Source organism: Heteronotia binoei, chromosome 9 (genome assembly GCF_032191835.1).
Source record: "Heteronotia binoei isolate CCM8104 ecotype False Entrance Well chromosome 9, APGP_CSIRO_Hbin_v1, whole genome shotgun sequence".
NCBI lineage: Eukaryota > Metazoa > Chordata > Lepidosauria > Squamata > Gekkonidae > Heteronotia > Heteronotia binoei.
The window spans coordinates 56960011-56974513 of NC_083231.1; the positions used below are offsets into that span (position 1 = coordinate 56960011).

The 14503-nt window shown below is 42.2% G+C and overlaps 1 protein-coding gene across 2 annotated transcripts in view; it reads left to right on the forward strand.

Annotated features, from left to right (window-relative positions):
• The window catches only part of GATB (glutamyl-tRNA amidotransferase subunit B), a 106087-nt gene that overhangs the window by 14720 nt on the left and 76864 nt on the right, over positions 1-14503 (forward strand). The window lies entirely within an intron of this gene.

Below are 14503 nucleotides of genomic sequence, written 5' to 3' on the forward strand. Positions count from 1 at the left end.
AACGTTCCAAGATTTGCCACAGGCCTTTCCTGCTAACGGTATCGAAAGGTTTGGTAAGGTCGACAAAAGTCACATACGGAGCCTTGTTCTGTTCCCTGCATTTCTCTTGGAGCTGCCTGAGAACAAATACCATGTCGGTGGTGCTCCTGTTAGCTCTGAAGCCGCACTGACTCTCTGGGAGGAGTTCTTCTGCAATGGCGGGCACCAGTCTGTTCAGGAGTATTCTGGCAAGGATTTTGCCTGCGATGGAGAGCAGGGTTATCCCCCGGTAGTTGGAGCAGTCTGACTTTTCCCCTTTGTTCTTGTATAGGGTGATGATGATTGCATCGCGAAAGTCCTGTGGTAATTTGCCTTGTTCCCAGCAGGTGACAAGTACTTTGTGAAGTGAGCTATGTAGTACTGTGCCCCCATGCTTCCAGATCTCTGGTGGAATTCCATCAACTCCTGCTGCCTTGCCACTTTTCAGTTGCTTGATGGCTTTAACAGTCTCTTCTAGAGTGGGGATCTCATCCAACTCTGTTTTCACTGGTTGAAGTGGGGTGAGGTGAATTGCTGAATCTTGAACTACGTGGTTGGCACTGAAGAGAACCTGAAAATACTCCGACCACCGGTTCAATATGGATGCCTTGTCTGTGAGGAGCACTTGGCCGTCTGAGTCTGATATGATGGACCTTCATTACAGTGTAAAAAAACCATATAACCTGTGTCTCTATAGGAATTTAGGGGAAAAGCAATTGTTTGGTATTAGCTCTATTTTCTGTTTTAAGAGTTAAGGAAAAGAAAAAGAAAAGTGTCCATTTAACCTCACTCTCCAAAAGCTAACCTTTTAAAAGATGAGATTGTGGGTGGGTGGTGGTTCACAGCCCTCCATCCTGAGAGACTTGTTTTAAAGTGATTACCTATAAAGAGTGACAGGCCTGGTTGTGACACAAGCTACTATCATGAATGCCTTTATCACATTCAGATTCAGATGCTGTAATGCATTCCACATGAATTACTGCTGAAAGTCTTCAGGCAGTACAAAACGCTGCAGCTCCAGTAGTACTGAAGTCTCCAAGCTTCTTTGGCTCTCAGTTTCTTTTGAAGGCCAACTCTAAAAGCATTCTTTTTTACTGTTAAACTCCTGCATGGTTTGAAAGCTGGATTATCTGAAGAACCACCTTCAGTTAATCAAAGTTCAATCCTATGGAAAGTTACACCGATCTAAGCCTCTTTAGTACCACAGTCTGGTCTTTTTTACTCTACAGTTGGGGCATTTGTTTGTGCTGTTTATGCTTGATATTAGTAGTTTGTCATTTGCTATCACATGTTAGCCACTTTGAGTTTTTTTTAATAGGAATGAAAGCTGTCTTCTGAAAATAAGCTAAACCTTTTGTATAGAGCAAGATATGAAAAGCTTTTGGTTTTTGAACAGCATCAAAATATTTTTTTGTGATTTACATGATATTCTCTAGAATTTAAATCCCTCTCTTGTGTTTTTTGCTTGATTCAGACAATCCTCCAAACCATAGCCGGAAAATAGGAAATAAGTCTCAGGCACAGTAAAAATAGTAAAAAGTGTAGAAAATTAATGAACGTTGTGGGTTATTGCAATTGAACTCCCTCCTGAAGCTATAGCATCTAGTTCTGTGTTAAAGGGAAGGTCCAGCCATAGTTGAACTGTTTGGATGTCATGCTAAATGAAGTTACATGCTAGACTGCAAATGAAAGGTAAAAGAGTTGCATTTTCAGACCTCTGAGCTGAGCCTGAGAGAGTTAGTTCAATAAAATCTGAGCTCAATAATTTGATGACTGCATTACTGGAATAGTGCTGGTGACTTTTGCAGACAGTCTTCCTTTTTGTTTCTTTCTGTACTCTTTTGACCTACAGGTCTTGAGTAGTATCTGTCAGACTCAGCTGTAATAAGAGGAAGGATTCAAGCCAGAGAGAGCAAGGGCATCCCATATAAATGAGGGTCTCCTATCACAGGCTGCCCTAGGCTAGAAATTTAGCTAAAAGAGGAATGTTTTGTAATCTAAGAACATAAGAGAAGCCATGTTGGATCAGGCCAATGGCCCATCCAGTCCAAAACTCTGTCACACAGTGGCCAAAAAAACCAGGTGCCGTAAGGAGGTCCATCCGTGGGGCCAGGAGAATAGAAGCCTCCCACTGTTGCCCCTTCCCAAGCACCAGGAGTACAGAGCATAACTGCCCCAGACAGAGAGTTCCAACAATATGCTGTGGCTGATAGCCATTGATGAACCTCTGCTCCACATGTTTATCCAATCCCCTCTATTAAAAATTTAATAACTAAATTTTCTGGAGGAGAATCAATCCATTTCTCTCTAACCTCATTATACTATGGACATTCAAACAAAACATGGGTCACAGTTTCTATCTTGCCTACCACAGTATCTGTCTGAGAATGGTATCCCTAACATACGTCCTTCAGAAATCGCAGAGCATAATTGCTCATCTATACCTTGAAACTGAGAGACTGAACAGATATTTTGGTGTTGCAAAGAGTGGTGGGATACCCATATAGAGAAAAGAACAAATACATTTAACTAAGCAGATGGTATTATTATCAGTCTCCATAATCAGCTGCTTAATAGTCTTATGAGCTAAAGGCCATCCTATTGCTAAAACTACAGTCTCTGGACACCCCCAGAATATTCAGTTTTTGAGCTATAGTGAGATTCTGTGAACTGGAGAAGTTCTCTGGTTTTGTATAGTATAATACACTCTTATCCTCTGAAAACATTGTTTTGAGTTTCAGATTTAATGCTAATATCCAGGCTGTGGCTTCAACAGAATGTTGATCAAGCTCCAATCTAAAGGCAGTACCACTCACAAATTTGTATATCCCACAGATTTGGCATAGAAATTGCATTAATGATTGGTCTATACTTTCATTTATATTATATACAGTACTGCAGCATTGAAAGCTGTAATTGTTGAAGGAAGATACTGTCCACCTTTCCTATTAAACCCCCCCCACACACACACACACTTTATTGCTGCACTAGAGCAATCTGCTAGTGCCATCAGTCTTACACTAGGGGTTCCAAGTTAGATGTGCATGTGTAGCAGAAAAATAGCGAGGTCTGCACAGAATTTCTGGTATGAAGCAAGGTTTTACTCTGGTACCACAGTGGAGTTCAGTTGGGCAGCGCAGCCCAAAAACTGAACTGACACCCCCCTGAATACACATAGTTTTCTTAACAGGCCAGCAAGCAGGCAGGCATACAGGCTTATCTGATTTCAACAACCCTGCCTCCATACGGAATTCTTTCTGGTAAAATTCCATGATATCGTCTCTTCACTTACCTATTACAGCAAGACGCCTCCAAGAGGCCGTTTCCTTTATCTAGTAAGCCAGCTTAGGCACACATACCCACTGTGCTGTGGCCAGCGCTTTAATGGAAAAGTTACATCAGACACCCTAGTTTGAAGGCAAAGCATGCTCTTATTCATTGTATTCATTTTTATAGGGGTATTAATTATTCAGGGGCTCTCCACATGTTACCCCCAGATATTTAAGGAATGCAGCTTGTTCTAATTCATTACCATCTAGCATCCATTTAGAACTCTTCTCTGTCTTATAAAGACCAATATCTTTTACTTTACGAAGTTAATTGTTAGACAGCAGTTAGAGAAGGATCATATCAGTCTTTGTAGCCCAATAAGAGATTGTGATATTAAAACTGTATCATTGGTGTGAAATAAAATGGGCATTTCTAGAGCCCCAAGCATAGGCTGGTAGAATTGGTCTTGTTTAAGAGTGGGTACTAAGGCATTTAGGAACAGATTGAAGAGTAGTGGAGCTATCAGGCATCATTGTTTAACCTCAAGATAAATTTTCTTGTTAACTGCCCTTCTGGCCCACGTCTGACCTGAGCTGTTCGATTATCATACAGAGACTGTATCAGCCACTTCAATCTACGATCGATCATGGTTTTCCTACATTTTTGACATACATGTGTCCTGGGGATTAAATTGAATGCAGATTTCAGATCTATGAAGGCCACACACAACTTTCCTCTAGCATAGTTAGTATATTTTTCTAGCAAGTGTCTTAGAATGATACAGTGATCAATGGCTGAGGCTCCCTATCTGAATCCTGTTTGCAGTGTTCCCAGAACTGATTCTGAGTATATTCAGTCAGTTAGCTTTTAATACAGGTATGATACATATAATTTATTGATCACTGGTAACAGGCTAATTGGATGGTAATTTCTTGGATCTGTTTGCTCACCTTTCTTAAATACAGGAACAATAACCGTGTATCTGATGTCCCAGGATTTTACCTTTCAAGTTGATTCTGGTGAATAGAGGTGCTAATGAAGTACTCCACCATTGTGGGTTCCTCTTGAATATTTCAGCTAATATTAGGTCTATCCCTGGAGCTTGGCCCGGTATCTTATCAAGATCTATACTTCTATGGATGACACTGGTGGCCATTTAGGTGTGCTGTGTTCCTCTTCTGTAACAGAATCAGCTACCTGTTTGGTAAATATATTACAAAAATAAGTTTCCCATATGTCAGCTGAGATACCAGAGTTCAATAGGACATGTATATTGAGACCATCTAATATAGGGGTGTCAAACATGCAGCCCGTGGGCAGGATCAGGCCCGCAGAGGGCTCCAATCAGGCCCTCCAGCAACTGGCTGTCATCTGCTTCATTTTCCCTTGCCTGCTTTTTTCAGTTGCCATTTTGTGTTTCTCCCCGAATAAGCCAGAGCAGCAAAGCAGCCTTTTCCTCTCCACCCTCCCTTTTCCCAAAGGGAGGGGGAGGAGCAGCCTCAGCCAGTGAGGGAGCTTGGCTATATAGCTCTGCTGGGTGATTAAGTTTCCTAGGCTCAATTAATCACCCTGCAGAGCTACTAAGACAAGCCTCTCTTTCTTCTAATGAATGGCTGAGGCTCCTCCCCCTCCTCCTGCTCAGGAAACGAAAGAAATAGCCAGAGCTTCCTTTGCCAGTCCCCCCCATCAGGAGAGCCACAAAGAGTGCTTTTAAGACTAGGGACGTTTTAGTGAAGGTATGAGCTTTTTGCCTTGCTACAGAGCGAGGCAGAGTTTTGTTGGGCTTGTTATGGGTGTTACTGGGTTCCCCTCCTCTTTTTCACTGTACTCATGCCCTCCAGTTTTCTCAATAGGAAACCATTTGAACTATTTAGAAGAGAAATATCAGCATTAGGCTGAAAGTGTGTTCCACCTCAATTACCCAGCAAATTTTCCTTAATTTTTCTCTCACGTTTTCCTTTGATTGGGGGTCTTGAATTTAGACTTCCCAGACAGTAGCCTGACACTGACCACTGTATATGGCTGTCTCTCTGTTCTTGTAGTTTTTTGAGGGGGGGAGTTGTATTTTTTTTAAAGTTGTAGTCATTTTTCTGGGAAGATTATAGTTTTGTAGACAAGCCCTCAGTCTGTGTCATGGTGCCTTCCCATGTTCTTGACTGGTACATGAAGCAACTTCGGTACAAAAGCTCACAATGCCCAGCTGCTTCATGTTCCTCTGAGTCTTAGGCTCAAAGCATTGACCATGAGATGTCTGTAATGAATGTCAATGAATCAAAAGTAGGTTTGCAACTTACAGATGTGCACACCTGAACAACACATATTCAAGACTGGTACAACACAGACATAGTCTGCAGTTTTTGATGCAATAATTCATAGCAAGAGGTGACGTTTATCAGAGACTATAAAACAAAATATTGCAAGCATGGTAATATTTTAAGCATGTTTTATTTTAAGTTAAAAAAAATCTTTAATTGTGTGTCCGTGCCCTTTATAAAGTTTATATATTTTATACCTAGCATTAAATTTTATGATACACATGGCCTGGCCCGACAAGGTCTCATTTATGTCATATCCAGCCCTCATAACAAATGAGTTCAACACCCCTGATCTAATACAAGTTCCCCAATGCAGAGCTTTTTTTTTTTGTAGAAAAAGCCCAGCAGGAACTCAGACCACACCCCCTGGCACCAAGCCATCTGGAACTGTGTTCCTGTGTGTTCCTGCTTTAAAAAAGTCCTGCCCCAAGCACTCCAGTATCGTTGTTCTTAGAAGCCTCAGTTAGTCTCTTCCAACCTTTCACTTGGAATTCATATTTTTTTCTTCTAATTATTAACTCTTATCAAAGTGGTATGCAGACAAACTATCACACACATGCTTCCTTCATGTTTTGGGGAGCCAGTGTGATTAAGAGCAGCACACTTTAATCTTGAGAACCAGGTTTGATTACCCACTCCACATGAAGCCTGCTGGGTAACCTTTGACCGGTCACATCTTCCCCAGAACTCTCTTGGCCTGACTTTTCTCACAAGGTGTCTGTTGTGGGGAGAGGAAAGGAAGGAGACTGCAAGCCACTTTGAGACTACTTAAGGTAGAGAAAATCAGAGTATAAAACCTACCCTTCTAATTACGGCAGGGGTGTCAAACTCATTTGCTATGAGGGCTGGATTTCACCCCTACGGTGGGGTAGGGCGGGATATAAATCGAATAAAATAAATAAATAAAACGTTCCTAGTCTTAAAAGCACTCTTTGTAGCTCTCCTGATGGGGAGGACTGGCAAAGGAAGCTCTGGCTCTTTCTCTCCTTCCCCGGGCATGAGGAGGGGGAAGAACCTCAGCTATTCATTAGAAGGAAGAGAGGCTTGTCTCAGTAGCTCTGCAGGGTAATTAATTGAGCCTGGCAAAACTTAATCACCTAGCAGAGCTATAGAGCCAAGCTCCCTCATTGGCTGAGGCTGCTCCTCCCTCCTCCTCCCTTTGGGAAAAGGGAGGGGAGATAGGGAAAGGTTGCTTTTGCTGCCTGGCTTATTCGGGGAGCAACACAAAATGGTGACTGAAAAAAGCAGGCAAGGGAAAATGAAGCATGACAGCCAGTTGCTTGAGGGCCTGACTGGAGCCCTATGCGGGCCTGATCCAGCCCACGGGCCTTGTGTTTCACACCCCTGAATTAGGGTATAAAACCTTACCCTTCTATTAGGCTTCTTCTAATACTGGGCTTGTGGATAGACCTTTCGTCTGGGGGGCTCCTTTGTAAGAGACGGCAGGAAACTTCTTAACTTTTTGTACTAGAAGAGCTGACCTGGCTAGAAAACACATGTAAAGGTGCAATCTTTGAGAAAAACAGGGGACTCTTAGAAAGTAACTTCTGCTTTGGAGGAAACTCAGATGATTCCCTTTAGACTGCTCATCTCTGAAGAAGCAGTTTCTAATGTTAGTGAAAATTAAAAATGATAACTCTTAATGAGACTGTACTTTCCTGATCTATAATGGGGGACTGTAGAATAATCGCAATAGAAACATGTACAGTTACAGAGAACTTCTGTTAGTGGGTTGTAGAAATATCCAAATATTGTTCAAGGGTTTTTATTATTCCTGTGACTTCTGTTTTCTGAGTTCTTCAGTTTTGTTCAGAGTTTCTCCTTTGCTGCTGTCAGCCTTGCTATCTGCTCTAATAGAGACACTGACATTAAATGCCTCATTGGCAATACTTTTCACTTCTCCGAGCTTATTTACAGAGTCAGTTGTTTTTTCTTCAGGGTGAGGATTTCAGTTAATCTTCTTTGTAGCCTTTAATTAGAGCTTTTATCGTTCTTTCAGTATATCTCTTTGGCATTGGGATTTCTGCAGCTTCTTGATCTCTTTTAGGAAGAGACAACACCATCTTGGTTGAGGTTGTCTTACAGCTGTGTTCTGTAATGCCTGAACTCTCCTCAGGCAAGGAAAGTGAGTTAGTCAGGTCTTAACCTTTTAGTCGAGGTTCTGAAACTTGTTCTGTAAGATAGATATTTCTTTTATTTTCATTCATTTGGGATCCTCTTCTCTCTCTTTTCTGGATCTTTGGGTGATCACAGAAGAGAGTGCTTACTCTAAACTGCCATGTTAATGGTTGCTAGGACTACCCCTTCCAAATTTATTTATATAAGTGATTTTTATGCCATAAACTCCTAGCCTAGAAAAGTCCTTGAGAATTCTTGGCCATTAAAAAGAGAGATCCTGTTACTCAAGGAGTATGGCTTAGGAAAAGCTGTGTTCAGTAGCTAACAGTACTTTATTTGACTTCACTTTACTCAGTCCATCACATAAAAACTGATCTCCAGTATTATTACTTAGAGGAACAGATTCACTTGATCTTAGCCAAGAAGCGATACTATAGACAATTTATATTTTTTTTCTCTGGTCTCAGCCTTTTAAGGGATCAGTGTGTTCTATTTGGTGTTAAATAGATATAAATCATAAATAAATAAATAAATAAAGAGACACAAGCTAGGAGCCACAAGACTTGTGAAGCGCATTGCTCCCTCTGTGGATTTGTCCACTGTGGCTCAGTGGATTTGTCCACTGTGGCCCCCACTTTTCTTCCCACAGGCAAACTCAATAGGAAGCGAGAATCTTGCTTGCCCAGCCACTTCCCAACTTTGCCTGCCTGCTGGTCTGCCAGCCTAATCACTGTTTCGCCCTGCCTGTTCCTCCCTCCCTGCCCAGCCATCTGTCCTCCCTATCATTTCGCAGGGAGTGGCAGCATGGAGGAGGGGGGTAACTCTTGGTCCTCTTCTCCCACCCCTTGCCACACTGCTGCGTCAGTGGCAGAGGACAGATGCAGTTCTTGTTCTCCCCACCCATTCACCTACCTTCAGAAGAGAGATGGTGGTGCTGGTAGTAGGTGATGGTTCCTGAGCCAGCAACTCAGCTATATCAGGATGCACAGTCTTGTTGGCTTCTCCCTTCCTTGCTGTTAAGTGTTCTTCTTGTAGCTGGTGGCTACAAGCAGAGCCAGCTTTAAGTGGGGATTGGATAAAAATATGGAGCAGAGGTCCGTCAGTGGCTACTAGCCACAGTGTATATATATAGATATACGTGTGTGTGTGTGTGTATACACGCATACATATATTGGCCACTGTGTGACACAGAGTGTTGGACTGGATGGGCCATTGGCCTGATCCAACATGGCTTCTCTTATGGTCTTATGTTCTCTGTTTGGGGGGAAATGAAACAGCACTCCTTTTTTCAGTAGTCAGATTTTTCTGCAAACCTGGGGGCTCCTGCAAGTTTGTAGAAAAAGCTCCATTCTTTCTAGATGGCCCCAGTGTTTAGATTTAAGTATTCACATTTGGGGCTCTGTTGAGTATTAGGCATGCTGATTTAATGAAGGCACTGTTTTTTATATTCTTAGTAGAGGCTGCCAATATTCTTGCTGTTATCTTCCACCATGTTAAATGTATCTGTTATTTAAAGCAATTAATTACCCCAAACAGAAATAAATAAAAATAAAATATAACAACAATGGTGGCAAGGTTTCAAATATATTTTTTAAAATCACTGACCACAATTCTTTATATATCATACATTCAAATGTTGATAAAGTTGTTATGGCCCTCAATCCACTGAATTACTGAAAGTAGGCATTTATCCTTCCAGTGTTGTGATAAGTATTTTAGCGACAGTAAGGGCACAGAGCGTTCATTTATGTTGACTCTCAGTTAGTTTTCAGGAGACAGGATGGTAGTTTAAAAGTATGTCTACATTCTCAAAGATCAGTTCATATTCTAATACAAGATTTACTTGAGTAATTACTTCTTCCTAAACAGACTAAACGACTAGACAGGTGGAAAGCATATGTTTAAGAGCTATGTCTTGTAAGTTCCAGTGCCAACAATTAGACGTTTTACTTCTTTACTAAAAAGGCTTGGTGGTGTCCAGTATATCATAAATAAATATATATTTGCTGAATAAATCATAGCTTAAGGTTCACTGAAACATCATGTGGCGGAGCCGGCCCGATTCTGCCTTCAGACCCGGTCCCGTCAGCTCCCTATTGAGTCGCCAACTCCTGGAGGGAGCTATTTCTCCTCCTGCCCCTTGGGCTCGCTGCCACCACCTGCTCAGTCCCGGGGTTCAGATTGAGAGGAACAGGACTCCCAATCCCCCTCTTCCGCTATGAGGCCAGGCCTCAAGGTCCTCTGCCACCCTGTACTTGGGTTTCACAGAGACCTCAGCACTTCTTTGGGGCACCCCTGGAGGATTGGCACCTTATCCAACTGCATGCCTTCCCCCTTCCCTGGGGCCCCCTTCTGAAAAACAGCGTGGTCTAAAGCGGTCTGGGGATCTAGGTGGTACAGAGATTGACTGCCAGCATTTAAACAGTAAAAATATTTATTTAAAAGAGAAAAAGATAGGGACAGAAAAACAAAACAACAACAGTTGCCTTTAAAAAGTTAGCCCAGCACAGCACACGCACAGCAAACAGCCTGACAAACAAAATGTGTTATAAACGCGTCCTGCTGGCCCTGATCTAAACTTGCCCTGTCTTGTGAATTACTTACTTAGTCTGCCTGCCTGGGGCCTCCCAGGCAGGAGCCTCCATTGCTCACCACATGCTCGCTCGAGCGCTGGCTTCCAACTGCCCTTCTCTTCCTGCTAACACACATGCCAAGAACAAAAGCACTTCCTGCCTCTCCAGGAGATTTTCCCCCTAGTGTTGTTGGTTTGGCTCTGGAAGGGAGGGGGGGAGTGAGGGGAAGGCTACAAAGCCTGCTGAGGGATTTACTGACCCCTGCCAAATGAAGCACCACCACTGACTAAAATGGCGTTTCTCCATACATCAAGTATAACATTCAGGAGTATAGCCTGTTGCTTTGGCAAAGCAGGGTGATCTAGCTCCTTTTTCCATCCATTTATGAGACTGTACATTTACTGACCAGTATCAAATATTTATGAACAAATATTGTAGCTTTCATTTTTTGCATCGATTCAATGTGAGTTTCCAAAAGAAAGGAAGATTCTGAAACACTTAATGCTACAGGGATGTTGCAGTTTAATTGCCATTCAACAGAGGTTGACAGGTCCTATCTAGACCTCAGCTGAGAAAATAACAAAAACTTGTCATCGTCTATTAATTGGTACAAAGTAAAATCCCCTTTTCTATCCAAACCTTTCATTTTTTTTTTAAAAAAAAGATTTCTTCTTGATTTTAAAATCTAGATGTGCTCATTGTGTTAATTTGGCATGTGAAAATTAGTTAAATGATAATGTTGTGACAATATCCTATGTATATAAAAGCCTAGCCATATTGGGAAAGACTCACCTATCCTCCTTTTGCTTGAGCCACATGTTGCTCAAAGAGCAACCCCACCCACCAGCCCCAGCCCCAGGATTGACAAGGATTGAGCCACTGGGGAAGCTGCTAGGCAGTGACTATTGCTAGGCAACCAAGCTTGGTGTCAGGATCAGCCTTCATGTTTTCTGTATGTTTTTAACAGACGTGAACTCGAGTAACATTACTTATTCTGAACACTGTAACTTTCGTTTCCTATAGTTGCTTGAAGACACACTTATCTGACCACTAAGATGTGCAGGAGGGAGGGGGAGAAAGTTTGCTTTGAAGTTGATTGCCTTTGAGACAGGATTAACTAGCTATCACGTTCTAACAATGAAGCAGGAGGACTTGGCCATTAACCTTGATATTCTAAATAACTCCAGGTACCACCTTCCATGGGAACAAGTACTTGGTTGGTGGCTGGGTGGGGGCTTTGCACATGGTTTTTTGACTGTTATTGTGTAACCATCTTGTTTTTGTTATTCCTAGCTTTGGCTGTCTACAGCACAAGGCTATGCTCTGTATATGATTCCAATAAACCTTTTACTCTTTTACAATGAGAACTGGTCATTTTGTAGTGGAGTCTACAAAAGCCAGAGTTTGGAGAGAGGAGAGGCTTCAGCTGAATATAATGCCATAGAATACTCCCTCCAATGCAGTTATTTTCTCCAGGGGGATAGACATCTGTTGTCTGGAGTTCAATTGTGATACCAGGAAATCTTCAAGCTCCACCTGGAGGTTGGGTACCCTAGGCCTGGCAAAACCTCCCTGGTGACCTGATGCCACCTGACTGGCATGACTTAACTAGGCCTGGCTGCTTGCTACTGTTCAGCAGCATTCCCCCATGACAACCAGTATTGTGCAGCAGTTAGTGCTTCAAAGCAGGCCCAGGTTCTTGCTGTGGAGGCAGACTGGGTGATTTTGGACTAGTCACAGACTTTCAGGGTTGTTGTGCCTTGCAGGGTTGTTGTGCATATCAAAAGGGAGAGAGGAGAATGATGTAAGCTTCTTTGGTCCTTGTTGTGGAGAAAGATTATTCTTTTCCTAGGTAGAGGCTGCAGGGAGGGGGGAGGAGATGGAAAGCTGAAGTCAGAGGAGCAAATAAAGGTAGGTTGATGGTTAGCTGGGAAGGAGATGGGTTTGCCAACTCCAGGTTGGGAAATTTCTGAAGATTTGAGGGGTGGAGCCTGGAGAGGGTGGGGTTTGAAGAAGGGTGGGACCTCAGACAGGTAGAATGCTAGAGACTCTACCTCCAAACCAGCCAGTACCTCTTGGGAAACCACTGCTGCCAATCTCCAGGTGAGGGCTGGAGATCACTCAGCATTTCAGCTGGTCTCCAGATGGCAGAGGTCACTTCCCTGGAGAGAAATGGCTGCTTTGCAGGATGGACTCTGTATCATTATACCCTGAAGTCGCTTCCTTTTTGCTTTGGTACACGCTGTGGAGAAAGACTATATTTTTCCTAGGTAGGGGCTGCAGGGAGGGGGGAGGAGATGGAAAGCTAAAGTCAGATCAGTTCCCCTGTAGAAAATGACTGCCAAGGTGCATACATTATGGTATACCGTAACACAACCATTGGGCAGGCCCAGTGCATCTGTAAGGCAGCATTAAGCAGTTGTCTAGGGGCGTCAGCCTGGGAGAGGGTGCTGGTTTTGGCCCTCCCTCCCGCCTTTGTTCTGGAGTTGTGGGAAATACGCTGCGAAGCAGCGTGTTCCATTCTTGCACCCCAGCTGGCAAATGTAGCCCTATTAGCAATGCTCACTGAAAGTGGCATTTGCTTGGTGCTTGCACAGGGGGCTTTTCCTTCCTTTCCTTCCTCCCCACCTATTCCTGTGGCTTTTATAATCCCTCCCTTCTGTACCCTCAGAAAACAAAAGGGGAAGTAAAATGCTCTCCCAATACCACACCATGAACTAGGATTCCAGCTATCAGATATTGGGGCAAATAATGAAATAAAGATGATTCTCTGTAAAGTTATGAGATTTGACTGTTTTATAAAATATTTACAGACTGAGCTGAAGAGTATTTACTCAGGAGTAAGTCCTCTTTATTTCAGTAGGGTGTATTTCGAGTGCTCAGGACTAGCACCAAGGGCACTATTTGCTGGTGCTTGATTTTAGTATCAATTTTTGCTACCTTCTTTGCTCATTAGTTAACTTGATTTGGATTGTGATGAAGTAAAGCATGAATTGCCAGTGAAGACTTAAATTTCATGAAGGATTTGGGGCAGCTGAATGGTTTAAAATAAATGTAAAATGTGAGAAGAGATGAGCATCCTGAGGCAGTAATAATTGTTGACACATGTCCAAAATAGCCCTTGCAGCTGAGCTAGAATATTCTAGATGTCTAGAAGATTGCTGAAAGTGGAACCACTTGCTCTATAAGAAACTATTATTTTGAGCAAAAACAAATTAATTTTTCAACATTATATGCATTCTCTCATTTTGGTCTACAAGTCAGGACTAATTGGGTCCATTTTGCTGCTGGTCAGCATTTCTGGCAGGATTTTTTTATATTTTTTGGTCAGGCCCTGATAGTTTTCTTAGTCTTATAATAAACAACACATAGCTAACCACAATAGTTACACTAAGTATTTAATGGCATTCTAGTTAGATGGCTAAAATATTTACTTCTGTTCCTTTACTTTATTAGGGGCAGATCTCTGATTTCTCTGTGAATTAATGCATTATAAAGCCAAATACGTGAGGTCTTGGAGCAGAGAGCAAAGTTGACACTTAAGATTGGACCAGTGCATCTGACATATAGTGACTAAGCTGTTTGTTTTTTTAAAAAAAAGCAAGCTATGTTCCATATTCTTAAACAAATTAGCAATTTGTATTGTATTGGGTTCTTCTGTCTTTTACTTATTGGACTTAGATTGCACATGAACTTGGGATGCACATAGGAATCTCAAACTGATCAAATGTTAATGGTATTATCCTGGGAAATCTGCAGTGTTCTTTTTGTGGGGGCAGAGAAAGAGATGTTTGAAATGGAAGAGGAGACCTCTCAGAGAACCACAATAATTTGAATTTTGTTTTGTTGCTACCTCTCATCCCTCAGTATTTCATAATTCTCTCCCAATTTTAAATTATGAGAACAGCAGTCCTTTGGAATACATTTAAGGTAGGCATAGACCCTTGCAGCTGAGCTAATTAAATTCCAGCTAAACCAACAGTTAAATCGCCCTGAACCAATCCCCCCTCAACCTTAATAATTTAAAGCAACTTTTGCACAGTGATTCCCAGCAGTTTCAAGCATTCAGTCTGATTTTTTTCCCACTCTAAATCTTGAGGGTTCTGTGAAATAAAACTGCTGCATCAATAAATTGACATCTGCTAGCATGAGAGAGTGAAAACAGAGGCTGAGTTTTGACACTGGATTTTACTTATTTATTGAGAGTTG